This window comes from Macrobrachium rosenbergii, chromosome 12, assembly GCF_040412425.1.
Source record: "Macrobrachium rosenbergii isolate ZJJX-2024 chromosome 12, ASM4041242v1, whole genome shotgun sequence".
Classification (NCBI taxonomy): domain Eukaryota; kingdom Metazoa; phylum Arthropoda; class Malacostraca; order Decapoda; family Palaemonidae; genus Macrobrachium; species Macrobrachium rosenbergii.
Genome location: NC_089752.1, coordinates 1,043,216 through 1,057,032, shown reverse-complemented (window position 1 = coordinate 1,057,032; position 13,817 = coordinate 1,043,216).

Genomic DNA, 13,817 nt, shown 5'->3' with positions numbered 1-13,817 from the left:
ACACTACACAGAGTGTAACTGATAGCAATAGTTAATATTTTAATGAAATGGAGAATTCAGGTTTGACGTGCTATTGATCAAGAAGATATTGTCATCAGTCATCTGGCTCTATGCTTTGCCCTCAATACTCCAAATTATACAGATTATTCAAATAATATGTACTTATATATAACGTAAAATTTCATCAATTTTTTCACTAATAATTTTTGTATCTTAAATAATGACGTAATACCGGGCGTCATTACCCAGCAGCCAATATCATCTACTTATTATTCTTGTCCTTTTGAAATATATTTTTATAAAGGGTGAAGCTGCAAGTCAATCCCTGACCTTCAGATAACCTTTGCACGATAATAAGAAAACATCCTCATAACTGCTTTGTGTTTATTCACATCAGATGAGGCTGCAAGTCCTTACACTTTTAATTCTCCAGACGGTATAGGGTTGTAAAACCCACTGGTACCCATGCATCATGCAAGCCACATGTACTTGTCAATTTTGATGTTTTAGATGCTTCACGTCAGGAGAGAGAGAGAGAGAGAGAGAGAGAGAGAGAGAGAGAGAGAGAGAGCAATCTGTTATTATCTACGTAACCACAAAATAGACCTTCCAACGTGACCTTACTTGGCCAAAGCAAAGCCAAAGCAAGTGTCACCTGGACAATAATTTTATGGAGGGCTAGAATGCACTCTAAACCTCCTGGAGGAATATCCTTGGGCCAGTTTGTCACCAAGGGACCAGAAATTAAAATGGGAATATCACAGGGGACAATTGTTTGATATTTCTGCCACTTGTGCATGACATTCTGCATGGGTTTGCGAATGGGTCTGTTGGTTGTCAAGGGACAAAGGTTCTTCGAAACCTTAAACCAACTGATTATGACCTCACGAGAGGAAAGAGAAAGTGGAATGAGGTTTTGAGGGACAGAGAGCATCTCTTTCTCTCTACAGTCATTAACTGGGGAAGCAAAAAGCTATGATCAAAGACTGCCTATGAATCTGTCTCATAGATTCTGTTCTTAGAATTCGACAAGAATGTGTACAGCACAGCCTTGATGGCAAGTTTTTCTCTGTACAAATCCAAAAACGGATCGATTTGAATCTAACCTAACGAAGTCATCCCTTGAGGGTACCATTGACAGGGAAAGGTTCTCCTAAAAGGCTGCTTCCCTGGAGGGAGGAAGGTTTCTTGCCAGGCTAGGGAAGCAGGCCTGGCGAGGACTTAACCCACAAGGTGCCCTAGGGAAAGAAAGGTCCTCCTTGGATGCTGCTTCCCTACTTATTTATATGGAAAAATAACAAAATCCATATGATTGGTAAAATGGCTTTCTATGTGGAAGAACTGCAATTTAATGGGGAAAAGGCCAGTGCAAACACGTCATAGAAAACATACAATAGTGAAAACCTTTCACTTCTTGTTTTTATATAACCTTGAACTTAGATCAGGAAGTGTTGTAGGATTTTTATCCTATTGCCCACACTACTATTGCGTTCATATACCCTAACATTAACTGTACATCCTTAACTGTATATCCTTGCCAGGTCAATAACTGTAAGGTGAAGATGTGCTGTGGTGTGACCTACACAAAACGTCTTGTAAAATAAATGTATGAAGCTTGGGGTTAATAATAGGTTTACCCTGTTGTAGGACGAGTTAATTATCTTTCAAGGTCTTAAGGATAGGGTGAGTTAGTTTTGGATGTACATTTAAGTTAAGAAAAGAAACACCGAACTATTGCAGATAATTTGAAACCCTTTATAATTCTCGTTACTTCTCTTACTAAGCTTCGTTGATTACCCCTCATTATTTTCTTATATAAAGAACTTCCCCCTCTTCACTCTTTGCTTTTTCTTACCTCTTTCTTCTCCCTCTCTTAGAAATGATGAACAGCAAATGCTAATTTGCTACATGGTACAATTTGAAAGATAACTTCAAGTAGAGTTAAAAGAAAAGTTTCCTCTTACAGACAATGGTTTTCATTTTTGCAGGAACACACACACGTATATATTGTAATATATATATATATATATATATATATATATATATATATATATATATATATATATATATATATATATATATATATATTTATATATATATACATACACACACATATATATACATATATATATATATATATATATATATATATATATATATATATTTCAAAAATACGGCCGCTTTAACATTACTGTGTGTTATATAGTGTGATGAAAGAGAGTTATTGTAAGATGGAACTGGGGCAAGCTGTCAGTTGCAGAATCGTTGTACTCAGCAAATACTTCGTTACATCTGCAGTTAACTTGATGAACACACGATATTGGCTCTGTCATATGACCGAGTTGGTATGTGCGTACATGAGTTCGTACGTTAAAATCTAGATTTTGTGTCTAATTCTGCCCAAAATTAGTCCGATCGTTCATTATATATATATATATATATATATATATATATATATATATATATATATATATATATATATATATATATATATATATATATATATATATATCTCGAATAAAAGTAATAGTTAAGCAATGGAAAAAATTAACACGAATAAGTTAGAAATTTTTGCATCTTAGTTCCTTGACTTTGGAATTAAACTATTTAATAAATAAAAAAGAAGGATAATGCAATTAATGATGTCCTGTATTTGATTATACATTTCGTTAAATAACTGAAGGAATAATTGTTGCGAGAAAAATTCTATAAAAAGTCTCTCGCGATGGAGTAGTCAAGCAAATATAAAAAGAGTATTTTCAGTGGGAATTATATAATGCTGAAATAAAATTTACTTTAGTAAAAAAAAATATCATTTCTATTTGCATAACATCCCTTACGCATTTGATTTAATGTACTACGAATCACCAGACAATTAAATGGGTTTTGAATACGCCAGAAAAATAAAATTCCAAATTCAATTAAAACTACGTTTGTCGAAATACAATTAATGGAGCAGGATTCGCTGGAAACCTTACACTATTTTTTCCAACGCTTCCCTGTTGCTGTTCATAAAAAAGTTATTTATCAACTGCATTTTCCAATATTGTTTTCTTTTCTTGCCTGTAAATGACACGTGTTTCGTAAAAATAACTGTGGTTCCACGTATCTGTATTTGAGTAAATTGCAATAATGATATCAGAGAGAAGCTTCTAGCAAAATACTTCTGAATATACTAGCTGTTTGCATTCTAAAAATAAGTCCAATTTAAACGTAATGAAATCTAGTAACAATATACCTTTTCCGTAACAACTGGGAATATTTACGAAATTTAATTTCAGATTAAAAAAAAGTATTTTTTTTTCTTTTGCTTGCATTTCCTTTGCATTCTCTGCTCAGGCAAACATAAATATTCAAGTGCAAAAGAAGTTATAGAGAAGGAATCCTTTGGAAAATTCTGTAATTCCATTAGTTCTATCCACTTTCAACCGAATGGCGTTCTCCCACGCATGAACTGCAGTGTTAATTTCAGCTAATATTTCGCAAAACTAGGAAAAACAATATAGTTATACCAGGCTTTATTTTTTTATGCAACTTCGATGTAGCTATTTTGCGTTACAATTTATTCACTTAGTGGATATGGAGTGTTTCTCTCTCTCTCTCTCTCAAAATTCTTCTGAAAAAAGGTCTACCGATAAATACGATATATAATATAGTTTGGAAAAGCTTTGTACAATACCTGTTACGACTTTTTCTCTTCAAGTGGCTGATGGAGTACCAGTTAGTTACCTAACTTCAGCAAGTTCTAACTGCATAGGATAGAGTGATATATATATATATATATATATATATATTATATATATATATATATATATATATATATATATATATATATAAACTGCAAAAGAGTTGAAATACAAAACAAAAACCAGTACAAGAAAATATAAAGAATCCTCAGAAATAAATAAATACAATAATTCAGACGATGCAAAAATTCTTTTTCGGCCAACCTTTGTGAGTTGCTGACCGCCAGGGGAGAGAAGAACTATAGATTCAGATTATGCAGGACTTTGCTCGACTCTGAGCTGGTGTGGTTCAAAGAATTCCCGCAAGTTTCGTGAAAGAAGGGAATATGTGGTCCCCTTAAAGCATCATACATTACTAGATTCGTAAGTGTGGAGAGAGAGAGAGAGAGAGAGAGAGAGAGAGAGAGAGAGAGAGAGAGAGAGAGAGAGAGAGAGAGAGAGAGTAATAAACAGAATGTTAAGGAAAGACCCACATGAAAAACTGTAAGATTTTGTGAATATTTTGCTAAGCAGACGTCCATCTTTAGATATGAGAGAGAGAGAGAGAGAGAGAGAGAGAGAGAGAGAGAGAGAGAGAGAGAGAGAGAGAGAGAGAGAGTTCAATATGAAACGCGGGAGACTATGAGAATTAATATCCTTTGTAGGATACATGAGAAATATTTTTCCGTTACAAATATTAACTAAATAAAAAAATAGCAAAAATAAATGATCTCAGCATCACCGATTCTAAAATGGGGTGTTGGAAAGGTCATACCTAATGGTTATAAGTTTGCTAAAACCAAAAGAATAAAGATGGAAAGTTGAAACGATTCGACTTCACAAAAGGGATCGTAAATTATAAACGCAGGCATGAAATTTGTTTCAACTTAGTCCTGTGAATCTTTCAAGTGAACGAATCAAGCATGGGAAACACCACTCTGTATACATACATACATACATACATTCATTACACACACACACACACACATATATATATTATATATATATATATATATATATATATATATATATATATTATTATATTATATATATATATATATATATATATATATTATATATATACATATATACAATATATATATATATATTAAAACTCCGTTTCTGTTCGTGTCTTTGAATGCACACTGAGCATCCCAGAGGACTCTCTGGGAATTCCTAGGCGCTCTCAAGGGTCATCCCCTTCCCTTCCCTCCCCTCCTCCCTCTCCTGATTCTATTTTTCTTTATCTTCCGGCGTGTGCGCTCATATTCTCATGCAATGATTTTGCTTTGCATAGTAAATGCCTTGTGTACATGACATAGTTTAATCCCACACTTCCTTTCTCCCTACAGGTCAAGAAGACTATATACGTTTTGCTAAGTTTATTGTATTATGATGAACAACAATTTGTGTGATTCCACACAGTCCCACAGAGCTTAGTGGTTATCTGTCCACCGAACCTATGGTAGTAAGGAGAAATACCTTATCAGGCCTCATTTAAACTGAATTTTTTATTTGCTTTAGCTATTTATGCTTTTCTGCCATTTACTTAAATAACTTTGATACTTCTGGTGAGTTTCAGATTTAAATAGAAATAATGATAGAATCCTATCTGAGTATACCTTCATGTAAGTGTAATGAGAGAGAGAGAGAGAGAGAGAGAGAGAGAGAGAGAGAGAGAGAGAGAGAGAGAGAGAGAGAGAGATAGAGTTGTAGTGTACCTGACCAAATGCCAGAACTGAGAGAGAGAGAGAGAGAGAGAGAGAGAGAGAGAGAGAGAGAGAGAGAGAGAGAGAGAGATCTTGATATTACATTTTTATGATCTAACTACTGTGGAGACAGTTGCATTGAAACATGAACATCTCATCAAAATGTTACCATTTCATCAGATATTTTAACAATGTTAACCAATATAAACTTTAAAACTATTTTTTAAACTATAAAATCTCACTAAAATCATTAAAACACTTAAAAGTACATTTTAGTGTCATCAAAATCACCAAAATGGCAACACCGCCTCAGTTTAAAAAGGGGAGGAGCCATTTAAACCCGTTGAATTAAACAGTCAGTTCAGTTGAATGAACACCTTAAAATTCTTTCCCGCAACAATGGCTTAAATCTTGCAGGTTTAAATCATCCTCCCCTCGCCTCATTTGCGTGAGTCAAGCGACACTTAGTATCTCCTGAACCTCATCGGGCATTTAACTCTCCGCCGGGGTTCACTGTAACGGGGCTCTTGATTATGGGAGTTAATGTTGCTTTGGTGTTCAAGGTGAAGGAAAAAAGATTTTTGGTCGATGTGATTTCATATTGATTTTTTATATAATTTAAGAAGTAAAGTATCTTATTTTGTCTCTATGTTATTTTATTTTTAAGTACATTATTATGAAAAATTTATTTGCATTTTCATTAAACATATATTTTTCCCAGCTAAATGCAAGATATTAGATGCTTGCAATCCAAGTTATTTTTGCAACTGTGGTGGTATGATGATGCCATAATGTTCACATTTATTTATAGACTGTATGAGCACTTGGAAAATTAATTTTTTTTTTCATTTTTTAACATTCAAATTTTTTGAGTATTTATAAAAATCATGTATAACATTACGTCGCATCCTGTATTTACTAAGATAGTCGGGTCGCAGAGTGATTGTAATTGCAGCCACATGAAAAGTTGTCCTAATTCTTGAATTTTTGTCGTGTGTACAGTACTATTATTGAAAATGCTTTTTTTCCCTGACACACTTTGTCTGAATTAATTTTTTGAAATAAACATGTTAATCAAAACCACAATCACATGTTACTTCTTTTCTATCGTAAATGATCGACTGTCATTCAGAGTTTTCACTGGCAGTGGTGGGTTGGTCAGCTAGTGTGTGTGTATGTATGTATGTGATGGATGTGTGTATATGTATAATATATATATATATTATATAACATGTATACACACACACACACACACAGACACACACACACATATATATATATATATATATATATATATATATATATATATATATATATATATCTATATATATATGTGTGTGTAACAAGAAAAAGGGAAGGTTAAGACAATATTTAATCAGTATACCTGAATGTTGCTCTGGATTGCAGTGAGACAAAAACTAAAAATAAAACATAAAATAAAAAAACCATTAAATTTTTTTCCACTTATACGTTGAATACTTGAAAATCTGATGATAATGGATCTCTGAACGACTTAACAATAAGATTTTTCAAAAGATAATCTGCTATAATGCCGTTGTAACTTATTTGTATTATTGGTTGCGTGTATTCGAGGCACTGACTCAATTAAATACAGAAGATTTCAAAAGGAAAACACGTCTGTGATTATTACGAGATGTGGACGTTCTTTTAAAGTTAACAGAGTACGTATTTGGACACTCACAAAAAACATACATACATATTATATATATAATTATATATAAATATATATAATTATATATATATAATATATATATACATATATATATGCACATCAATAAATCATGGAATTACATGTGCTCTTTGCGCACATACACGCACAAACGCACAAACAAACACACGCCTAATAATATAGCTGTCAAGGTTCTAACCAGAAAAAAAAAAAAGAGATAACACCCAGTGTCGGCAGCAGCAGTCTTACTCAAATTACCATTAGTTAATTGTATCCCATAGCGTTATCGAACAGCGCCGTCACCTTATTGTTATTGGAGAGCACCGACTAATGGTTTATATATTTAATGGTTTAATTAAACTTCGTATTATACTGATGATTATGGAGGGAAGCCATGGTGGGTCGCTAATGGCAATTATAGCTTTCATCATCGGCCCTTATCAAAGCTTCAGAAATAACACAACTCTCTCGCTCTGTCGGTTTGTCTGTCTTGCTTATTTTTTATATATATACTGTATATATAACTTATTTTTATATATTATATATATATATATTATATATATATATATATATATACATATATATGATTATGAATCATTTGCTACAAACGTGTCGAAATAATATATTTTATATATTTACCGAAAGTTTTTTATGGCCGACTGCACGTTAGTGCATCCCTGTATCGCTGGTTCGACCCACGGACAGTGACTTATATCAACTAAAATTCCCTTCGGTAACATATATGAAAATATATTATTTCGAGGTAAAGCAGTGGATATTAAAGGACGTTTATCGATTATATATATATATATATTATTATTATATATATATATATATATATATATATATATATATTTATATATATATTATATATAATATATATATGTGTTGAAAATAGTATATATATCAATGTGTTTGAAATTAACAAAAATATCAATTTCACGGAAAAGTCTGCCTCTTCTCTCTCTCTCTCTCTCTCTCTTTACCTCCAGTCTACTACAATCAGCCATTGCCTCCTCGGAAAGAATATTGAAAATGCGGGAACAGGTGGAGCTGGAATAGTTTTAATTCCACTTTCATTTCCAGGGAATCAGGGTTTTACTGCCATGCACGTTACTCCGCAACGTATTGGGTTTACAAGAAGCTGAACAAGAATCCCAAAAGGCTTTGGAAACACGAAAGAGTTTTTTAATTGGTTTGGAAACTGTTCGTTCTTTACGCAGCAAAACTTTTTTTTATAAAGCTTCAGACTTTCACTTTCCTGCGCTGTATCTTATACACGGGATCTATCGTACATAGGTGATAAAATTAACAAGTAAAAAAGTAAAGCGAAGTTTCTTTCCCGGGCAATCAGTGTTCTGCCAGCCGTTACAGCGTATAGTCAAGCCACCGTGATCTAACTTTGGCGGCCTCGGTATAATGCTGGATGACCTGCGGCCTATATGAAACTTTAACCACGGCCCGGCGCGGTGGTGGCTCATCCTATCGCTGCCGAAGCACGATTATGGCTAACTTTAACAAATAAAATAATTATGAGGCTGAGGGCTGCAATTTGGTATCATTTGATGATTGGAGGGTGGATGATCAACATACCAATTTGCAGCCTCTCTAGCCTCATTGAAGTTTTAAGATCTGAGGCGGACAGAAAAGTTGGGACAGAATAAAGTACGGACGGGACAAAGCCGTCCACAGTTTTCTTTTACAGAAAACGCGCATAATATGATAGGTATCTTAATTTTTTTTTTTCCTTCTATTGTTATTTCACCCGAAAACAGATGTTTATAATAATAGCCTTTTCCTCTGGAATTTGAACTGCTGACCACTGAAACAATAAGGCAAAGAGGCTTAATCCATTTAGCCATGGAAGGCTTATATAAAACCTGCCTATAAATGCAATTATAGTGGGTACCACTGCACAACTAATCATGGTTTCACCCACCCCCCTCCGTCCAAACCGCAGTGAAGTTGATGCATTTAATCCTAATCACTAATTCTTCATAGGGCTGTGTTCATCATAAGTAGGGAAAATCAGCTCAAAAATATATGTTAAGAATAAACTTAGCTTTGGGGATCTGGAATGGAATGGAATGGAATACAGAGTTTAGGCCAAAGGCCAAGCACTGGGACCTATGAGGTCATTCAGCGCTGGAAAGGAAATTGAGCAGGTAGGTTGAAAGGTGCAACAGGAGGAAACCTCAAAGCAGTTGCACTTTTGACACTGCTGGGGAGAGGGTGTGGATAGCAAGACGGGAAGAAAGATAATATGAAAGGATGTACAGTAGAAAAGGAATGAAAGGGGTTGGCAACTCAGGACCGATGGGACGCTGCAAAGAACCTTTAGTTTCCTACAATTCATCCCGTGAGTGCACTGAGGGCATAACTCTGAAATTACCGGTAGGCAAGAACCTATGCAGCTTTAGTAGCAAAAAAAAAAATGGAGGAAACTGGTACTACTTCAAAACTGCCATCAGTTCCAACCCCTTTCATTAAACGTGTCCACTCATTTCTGGGAGAGCAGGGAGAGGGTGAAACCCTATTTTGGGTGTAGTGGTTCTGCAAAGATTCCTCGCATGAGCAGTTTCATATCTGGGACCCCTCTTTTCATGTCTTCCGTAGCTGAGTGGATTAATACAGTAGTTGCCCTGCTATTTCAGCAGTCAGTGGTTCAAATCCTGCTCACGTTAACTCCTGACTTTCTTTTCTTGACATACAGTACACCCAAACTCTCCTTTCTCTTTCTCTTTCCTCTCTCTCTGGTTCTCCTGAATCCTTGCCCTATTAACAATCAGCTCATCCAGTAAAACTAAAGGTATACTCTACCTCTCTCTCTCTCCTGAATATGACTATACTTTAGCACACATACGTATATATATATGTGTGTGTGTATATATATATATATATATATATATATGTTATAGATATATATAGAATATAAAGAAGATATTATTAATAACATTAGTGCATAAAATTGTTTAACAACATGAAAATGCGCAGTTAAATTCAAGCGGAACCGCTACTGTACATCACAAAACCTATTATCGTGTCGATAAGACCGCCATCTAGGTTGGAGCGTACCAAATTGAAATACATCACGTGATTGCCCGATTATCCCAAATCCCTTTTGCATTTACATTATGCACGGGCATTTTTACTGAATGGTACCAATAAACACTGCGGTTAAAGTGAAAGATAGTTTGATACACAAACATTTTACCTACTGTGAAGGCTTTCGAGAGTTTCACTACTAATATTCCTGATCGGGCTGACCACAGGGAGTGTGACGTTTGGTTGTTCATTTTTCCAACTAAATCTAACATTAGGATAATTGAGGGAAATAGGAAGCAGTGAATGCCAGTTCGACTATCTATCACAATACACACGAACAGAATATTCCGCCCTAAAATGGAAGATTGCAGTATCTGCAAAAATACCAAACTTAGAAAAATGGTAGATACTGCAGTTTTCCCTTGCCTTACTACTGATTTTGCAGATACTGCAAATGGGATCCCCTAAACACCCGTGGAAAGCATTGAAGAATCATTCTGCAGCTGCAGTAACATGTGTATTAGTGTTTCACGAACCCTGTAGGTGGCATATCTCAATTTCGAAAATTTTTCGGATACTGCAAATGGGACCCCCTAAATAAAGCACTAAAGAATCATTCTGAAACTGCAGTAACTTGTGTATTAGTGTTTCACGAGCCCAATAGGTGGCATTTCTCAGTTTCGAAAATTTTGCAGATACTGCAGTTTTCCATTTTAGGGCAGAAGAGTACAAGAGAGGATTAGATTTAGTATCAGAACTAGACACCCATTACTCTTCTTAATGGCACTGTATACTGCACATCTAAAATACCCAGACACATACCCTAGTTTCCGCACAAGCACATTAAGGGAGACAGAGAGCGTCAGAATGAGAAAAGAAAACACACAATTACATGAAAACATGATTCAGGTATGTGTTAAAGGAAGATAGCTTGAATGAATGAAATTAATGAATAAATGAATGAAATACAGAATTTAAGGCAAAGGCCAAGCACTGGAACCTATGAGGTCATTCAGCGCTGAAACGGAAATTGAGAGTAGAAAGGCCTGAAAGGTGTAACAGGAGGAAAACCTCAAAGCAGTTGCACTCTGAAACAAGTTTTAGGAGAGGGTGGATAGCAAGAGGGAAGAGAGGGAATATGAACGGAGGTACAGTAAAAAGGAGTGAAAGAGATTGCAGCTAGGGGCTGAACGAAAGCTGCATAGAACCTCAAGTAATGCCTACAGTGCACCGCGTGAGGTACACTGACGACACTATCCCCCTAAGGGGGATTTTTTTTTTTTATCTTGCAAATACTAGTCATTATTACCTTTTTTGTATTCATATGAATGAAGTTTTGAATATGAATATGAATTACAATATATAATCATTACAGTATGTCTTTGTGTATTGTCATTACGGTCAGTATTTTGTTATATTTTTCTCGTCTGTGTATTTTCGCTAATATGCAGAATTTGCATGGTTTCATATTTCATCCTATTTTTCATAAATACAAATAAACTAGGAGTGATATTAGAATATTTGTTTGTCCTAACGGCGATTCTTTATCTATCAACAATGATGCTTTAACGGAATTTACTACGAATAAATGAAATTTTCATTTAATTACCAAACTTTTTTTTTTTAACCTTTGTTTTCAGACGAAGCCGCACCGGCTTGAAAAACAATGTAAAATGTAAAAACTATCTCATCCCGTGCTGGTTAGTAGTTTTGATAAAAAATAGGGACACTCTTTTTCTCTCTCTCTCTCTCTCTCTCTCTCTCTCTCTCTCTCTCTCTCTCTCTCTCTCTCTGTGCATGCCTGCCGCCTACATTTATTATTCACTGTACCCTCGGGGAAATAAGCAAGCGCTATTTTAGAGGTAGGAGTTGAGACATAAGTCTCGTTTTGAAACCAAAGTGCTGATCTCTCTCTCTCTCTCTCTCTCTCTCTCTCTCTCTCTCTCTCTCTCTCTCTCTATATATATATATATATATATATATATATATATATATATATATATATATATATATATGTATATATATATATTTATTTATGTATATATGTAGACACACACATATACATATACATACATACATATATTTATGTACACACACACATACACACACACATATATATATATATACACACATATACACATATATATATATATATATATATATATATATATATATATATATATATATATATATATATGTATTATAATGTCAGCGTATTTTTGGTTTTACCTTCATTTGCAGACATAATATTTATGGCAACTGAAAACAGAAGTTCTGCCAGATGCATTAACTGCTCATTTCATCATATCTGTATACTGATAATACATATCTCTATAATGAACCTTTGTCCACCCCCTTATTTTGATAATATCAAGCTGTTTTCACTAACACGGATGGCTCATAAGACAAGTATGGAACAAACATCACACTATACTGAATTTTATACTCTTCATCAACCAATGTTCTCCCATTCTCTCCACATGAACGGAGAATCTGAAACATTTCTGGTTTATCCTAGCACCCACACCATTCAATCTGCCATGCTCTTTCAATACAAGAAGTGTTAATATTCTATATCTACTACGTACACCTTCCTTCATTTCTTTTCAATTCATCATCCACACTTCTTCACAGACGAGAATTAGTTTAACAGCCTCTTCATACATTCTGACCTTGGCTTCCACAGACATTTGGTTTACTCATAATCTTTTGCATACATTCTATAACCTTTCTCGTTTCTCTCTCCTACCTTTGAATTGAACTGAATTGAATATAGAATTTAGGCCACAAGCCAGGCACTAGGACCTATGAGGTCATTCAGTGCTGAAACGGAAATTGACAGTAAAAGGTTTGAAAGGCGTAACAGGAGGAAAACCTCAAAGCAGTTGCACCATGAATCAATTGTTAGGAGAGGGTGGAAAGTAAGATGGAAGGAAGAGAATATGAAAGGAGGTACAGTAAAAGGAACGAAAGGGGTTGCAGCTAGGGCCCGAAGGCATGCTGCAAAGAACCTTAAGTAATGCCTACAGTGCACCGCACGAGGTACAGGGACGACACTAACCCCCTACGGGGAAAACTTCGAGGTCCAGTTCTTGGGTGCATGCATGTACCGTTGCAACTTATAAGTGAATCCCATGACCGATTAAGTGACAAAAGAACACAAAATCATGATTACTGCAATGCATTACAGTATATTAAAATGTTGCTCGTTATGTTTACAAAACAACTGTCTTTATGTTTCCCAATATACAATTAACTTTTCACGCCTTGTAAAGTGTATAACTGCTCACTGGAAAACTGAAGTCCACCAATGGAAATAATGTAATCCACTGTAAAGGTATACATAAACAACTTTAAAAAAGTATTGTGGTAAATACAACAAACTGCCTCAACATTAAAATATACCAGATATCTATCAGTGGCAACAATATTGGTTTTATAAATGTTATTTAGAACTTTCACCAAAACATTTTCAAATAAAAAATCTGACGGTTACAAAAATATGCATCCATAACGAAAAAAGTACTACGTTCTTTTCCAACGATTTTTATTAGAAAGAAGACTGAGTGGCATGGCTACATGTGATGAGAATGAACAATGAGCCAATCAAATCCCTAGATTAATATAGGGGAAGGAGATTTGATGCAG